Source organism: Solanum tuberosum, unplaced genomic scaffold, assembly GCF_000226075.1.
Source record: "Solanum tuberosum cultivar DM 1-3 516 R44 unplaced genomic scaffold, SolTub_3.0 scf00645, whole genome shotgun sequence".
Lineage (NCBI taxonomy): Eukaryota > Viridiplantae > Streptophyta > Magnoliopsida > Solanales > Solanaceae > Solanum > Solanum tuberosum.
The window spans coordinates 921-6,984 of NW_006239555.1; the positions used below are offsets into that span (position 1 = coordinate 921).

A 6,064-nucleotide genomic window follows, 5' to 3' on the forward strand; every position below is an offset into this window, starting at 1 on the left:
GAAAACTGATGTAAAATCAGCTTAGACCCTTGATATACAACCAAAAGAAAGGGTGAGGGAAAAGACCAAACTACCCTTAAAATTTCGGATGAACTTCCCTTACCAGCAACCCAACTTCAAAAGGGCATAACTCACTTATACGAACTCGGAATTGAGTAAACTCGGCGGCGTTGGAAAGATCATTCCAAGGGCTTTCCAAACATAACTGGAAATACACCTAACTCATCGTGATCTAGGAGTTCTGACTGCTCAAATTTGACGAAACACTCATTTTTTCCCATACTTAATTAAATTTCCAGATTCTTAATTCTATCGAAAAATGACTATTTCAAATTTCCAGCCTCTTCATAGTTATTTCAAATTGCACGATGTTACAAAAATAATACCAGTATCTGTAACATAAGCAATGATGTCAGTGAGCAATTCAACATGAGCAAAGTATATGAACAAATGTTTGTTGTGTCTTATCGGAAAAGTCACAATTATTTGGAAAAGTTGCAACTCTTCGGAAAGGTCATAACCTTTCAGAAAAGTCACATCTCTTCATAAAAGTCGCAACTCTTCATTGAAGTCGCAACTTTTCATAAAAGTCGCAACTTTTCTAAAAGTCACAACTTTTCATGAAAGAGGAAGGCTAGTTTTGGAAATACATAAATTTAAAAGGAAATTCTGGTTTGTGGTGGCGCCACGAAGGCGGGTCTAGGGTTCTCTTTTATATAAATACTAGATGGTTCTTGCCTGTGCTCAGCACGGGCCCAACATTTTGCATTTTCCGAGTACTTCGTAAAGTTATTTGGAAAGGAATAGTAGTCAAAAAAAGTATATCAATACCAAATATCAACCATGTATTGTTATCAACCCTCAATCAAGGAGAGTACTTTCAAAATTAACATAATTGATTGATAATAACATAACTTAAAAAATTTACAGATATAATTTTGCAGTATAAATTAAATAATACATCATTAAAAAATAATGTTGATGTGAACAGAACTTTCCATTGGACTGAAGAGTGGATATTTCTACTCCATCTGGTTTCGTCTTTAACAGTCTTCATGCCCAACAATCGACATACTTTGATCAACCTAGCCAGGTTTTAAGAAGGGAAATTTTTTCCTTAAATAAACACCTTTATAGAACTTTATCTTTGAAGAGGCTAGACTAAATGACCAGACATATTAGAGTTTAATAAGCTTAACTGTTCTTCAAATGAATTCTCTCTACATTTTGGCTGTAATTAGCATTTGATAGTGTCACCAAGAGATGAGGAAATTAATCATTGCCTAGACTCTTAAGACATGACCAACATGGAAGAGGTTTAAATGCAATATTTTAACTCCTTTATCAACAATGGCTCTAAAAGGATGAACTTAGAATCACACAACTTACCTCAGTGGTACTTTTTTTATTTTCTTATTTTGATAGATAAGAACTACAGATTACCCATAAATAAAATATTCTAAAAATCCAGATGTTTACCTTTTTGCGAATAAAGTTTTCCCTCACATGATTTCCGCTGTATAAGAAATAGAGAAGAGGACTGTTGTCAATGCATCTCTTAGATCCACAAAGCTAAATGTGCTCTGCACTCAAAATCACAGAATATGTATTTAATCCAATTGTTCATGCTTCAGCTTCAAACTTTCCAACAAAATAAGAGATGGAAACAATTAAATATCATAGATATAATCTACTCAAAAGATTATAACTTAGTCCAAAGCATACAAGTGAAATCAGATTAGTAAATCAATAAGAAAAGAATAGTCTTTTAAAAGCTCCCAGATAAAATTAAGCTCCAACACGAAAGCTTATTGCACTAACAGACGATACCAATAAACAATTAACTAATAAATATATAAAATCAATTCAAAAGAAATGTGCAAGTACATAAATGAACTGACAGCTATTAGGGATTTCAGCATTATCCAAATAATTTTAAAAATCACATTTAAATTTAAGAAATCTTTTTATATGGAAACAAAACTCACAATCCACAAAAAGCTAACCTGTAAATTATCAGCATAATAAATATCTTCTCAGAAATGATACATAGCATATAATCTGATCATATTTAAAAAGGGCACCAAAATTTGAAATGGGAAATAGTAATATTCTTCATAATTTGCTGCAACCCACAAAATGGTACCTCAAAAAAAAATCATGAAGTCTAATTTAGTTCTTGTTGAAAACTTAGCACACGTTAAAATATCATGTCAGAGAAAATGATAGATATAAAGACACTGATAATCTTAATTTGGTGTAGAAACAGAAAGTTATTATATGCCAGGAAACTTATGCCATACACCATATATGTAGTAGCAGTTAGCAATTAAATCATAAATAAATTAACTTACAGTAATTTATGAAACATTAGTAGGAGGCAGTTACACAAGTTGTTAGAAAAGTTTGGACAGATCTCACACCAACCATTTATATATATAGTTTATCTTGAGTCTATTGATCAAGTATTAACTAATGACACCAGATTTAAAAGAAGAGCTACTTATCAGGCAAACGTCAAAATTAAGGATGAACTTATGTACGCTCGAAAATGTTGAACTACTGACATAATAAGTTTGCTCACTAAGCATATTGTCTAAAATTCAAAGTTATGCAATGAGGGCATCTAATTTCTCTGAAATTATTGCAAATCAGTAAAATCAATATAAGAATCAAGAATACACAATAGATCACCATATTGCTAAGATAAAAAAGATGGTTGTCCAGTAATAGAAAGTGCTGGTAGAGAACTCTTCAACTCACATATATGTGAACCTCACTCAAAAGATAACTTCTAAGAAATTCTTATCATTAAGTTAGTAATGGATCATATAGTGATACATACAGATTAATATTGGATAGTCATTTTAAAATTATCGAGGTTACTGGTATCCTAGATGTTAGATGTACTAACTTATCATTAAAAGAAGATCTTTATGGTAGATGTTAATTATAGGTGAAATAGAACCACAACATTAGGAAGCTATGTCTGATAAGCTTATTTGGAAGCATTAACGTATAATTTCATGGAATTTTTTATTATAATAAGTTTATCGGGTTATAGGTTAAACCGCTGACGGTTGTTTGGTTGGAAACAAGTTATCCCAAAATGAATTATCCCTAGTTAAGTTATCCTGGGATAAGTTATTCCACCATATATATGGAATAACTTATCTCATCACTAAGGTATAAAGTGTGGGATAAATAGTTTCAGAACTGCCTAATACCTCCAACCAAATGCAAGATAAAATAGTCATGAATTCCTTATACCTCACACCAAAAAAGTCCTTGAGGAAATAGGACAAGTCGAGTCCTAAACCGATAATCCTAAAGTCCAATAACGCAAAATCGTTCTGCACCATTACATCAAAAACACAATATCGATAAATCAATAACATTTTTTTATTCGGTTTATTGATTTTACCTGAAATATGTACAATCCTATTGTCACCCATAATATCAATTTATCATAACAGAAGAGATCAGAAACCCAGAAATTGTTATTCATTATTCATTCAGTTTTCAGAAATTCATAATCATATAATTTGCGGAAAAAAAAATCAAACTAAAAGACTAGTGCAAAAATATGACGAAAGTTTTCAATGAACATCTCCTCACTTATTTCTGTTCAAGAAAACATTAATTGTGCAAAGGTCAAATTTACATGTAATTATCAATATCTCGTTCTCGACAGACTCTGTGAATGCATACAATCAAAGTTCTCAGCTGAGACTAAGAAGAGCTCCATCAACAACTTTGTGTGTTTGGGAGTAAAAAGACGGGGGTTGGTTCATCTTGTCAAGGCGAAGCATTGTAAATTCAAATTTCTTTCTTATCGAATCAAAACAGTGGACAAAACAACACTGAACCGTCTCTCTACTAAGATGATTACTATTAAGTCAAACAATACGGATAACACTAATCAAATTGTTCTACATTCAGAAAGAACAAATGCAATAACTTTGAGAAGAGTATTTCAAAAACATGATCATCTATAACTATAAAATTATCATTAATCTATAGTTATGATGTCTTTTGTCAAATATATTAACAAAGAAGAGTGAATGAAAAAAATTGACAGGAGATGAAAAAAAAGGTTTATTTTATTCATCCATAAAAATTATTAGATTGGGTGTTAACAAAATATTTGAAGGGACTTTTTTAAAAAATTCAAAAAGAAGTTTAATGCACATGAAATTAGTACTCATTGTTATCTAATCCTAATAGACATTTTACACACAACATACCTTTCAAAGAAAATTAAAAAAAAAAAAACATAGCAACCAAAAGATAAAGGAAAGTTGAAAGAAAACTATAGTTCACTACATTTTGCTATTTTTTCTCTATTTTAAATTTCTAAGATCTTTTGGCTGAAACAAAAGGGTGAGGAGAGAACTTTCAATAAAAGATTAGGCTGAACATAGCTCAAAAAAATCATATTAAAGTAACAAAGGCTATTTTTTCAATAAAAAGATTCAAATTCCTTCCTTCTATATGCATAAGAATATCACCAAGAACAATAACAACAAGGAATTCAGTCATGAAATCGAAAATTATTAAAAGAACTCAAATACATGAAGAAAGAATAGAAGACCGAGATAAAAAAAAGATTCGAGCAATATTTGAGAGAGAATCATACATGAAATAGTAAGAAGACAGAAGAGAATAAGGAAAAAACTCAGAGTAGAGATCGTGAAAAGTTTGGAGGAGGAGATCAGGAAAAAGTACTCTGGAATAGCAGACTGCATTTAAAGAATTGTACAAGCAGAAAACTAAAACTGAATGTCAAATGAATTGCCAACATCGCCTAGACCTGTTACTAATAGCTGGACATTATTCTATCTAGCAGTAGTAATTATTCTAAAAGAACAAATATCAATCAGCAGTGGATCAAATGTATCTTCATATCTAAATTGTAGGTAACAACATAAACTTAACTGATAAGAGCAAAGGAGTTTACAAGAGACTTATGATTATTTTTGAACAAGTAGTAGAAATGGGGAGAAGCTGAGTAACTGAGTTAAATCTGAAGCGTTGCCATGGAGGAACTACTCGGGCAAGAGAAATGCAGAAGAGAAACGAACGCGAGTAGACCATAGTTGTCTAGATGTTTCTATACCTTTAAAGGTGGACAGAATATCTAAATTGTCATTATGTTAGCTGTGAAATTACGATGAAGTTAGAAATAGCATTTAACATACCACAACAAATGAATTAGACTACTTACCTTGTCCATTGAATTGATATTGGAAGGGCTGATATATTAAACCGTCCTTGTGAGTCCAAATGACAGAGTTGGAGGCATGGAAGCCTTGCGTAACCATGATTCCTAACGGTCACGTACCAATTAAATCTCACACTTTTGTTGTCGCCAATAGTGATGACGCTGAAAGAGGACATTCCTAAGTATTCTTTGAAGTTGAAGGAGGTGAACTGAAGGTTGTTTTGTTTTGGAGAATAGTCGAGTAGCAAGCACAACCTACAAATCAAACAGAATGAACACTACTCGGTAGATAAAAGCAATTTATCATGTACAATATATTTAACACGCTAATCTTATGTAAGTAATTGAGAGGTCATTCAAAAGGTATAATCAAAAGGAAGATCATATACTGGTCATAAATTACCTCCCTTGTCCTGGGGTCGAGGATCAAAAATTTTTTTATCCTAAAGATCAAGAGATATCTTTGTTGTACAATAAAGGGCTAATTATAGGTTTCAAAAAGAGTACATAATTCTAGTACTGTGATTGATGTGGATTAACAAATTTACATGATGCAACATCAACAAATTGTCGTTGATGAAAAGCTCAGTATGTTCCACATTGATAGATATTGTGCCATAGTTATAAGCAATGTTTTGTCCACATGATTTTTTTTTCAAGATATTCTCTAAAATGTCGGGTCTAGCTCCAACTCTATCTAATTAAATAGAGGGAAGATATAACATCTCAGATGATACAAATATTTAAAGTTGTTATTTATTGTGATGTATAGTACTCTTTACATAATTCATAATAATATATGTTACTCTCTTGATTCCAATCAAATTTGTAAAACATATA

At 31.4% G+C, this 6,064-nt stretch overlaps 1 long non-coding RNA gene across 1 annotated transcript; it reads right to left on the reverse strand.

The window, feature by feature from the left end:
• Positions 1-886: 886 nt before the first annotated feature.
• On the reverse strand, positions 887-5,727 carry LOC107058765 (uncharacterized). The gene is made up of 4 exons (XR_001472311.1): positions 5,628-5,727; positions 5,228-5,479; positions 1,480-1,583; positions 887-1,085 (listed from the first exon to the last, which is right to left on the reverse strand). It is a non-coding gene; the product is annotated as an uncharacterized lncRNA (long non-coding RNA).
• Between the last annotated feature and the right edge of the window lie 337 nt (positions 5,728-6,064).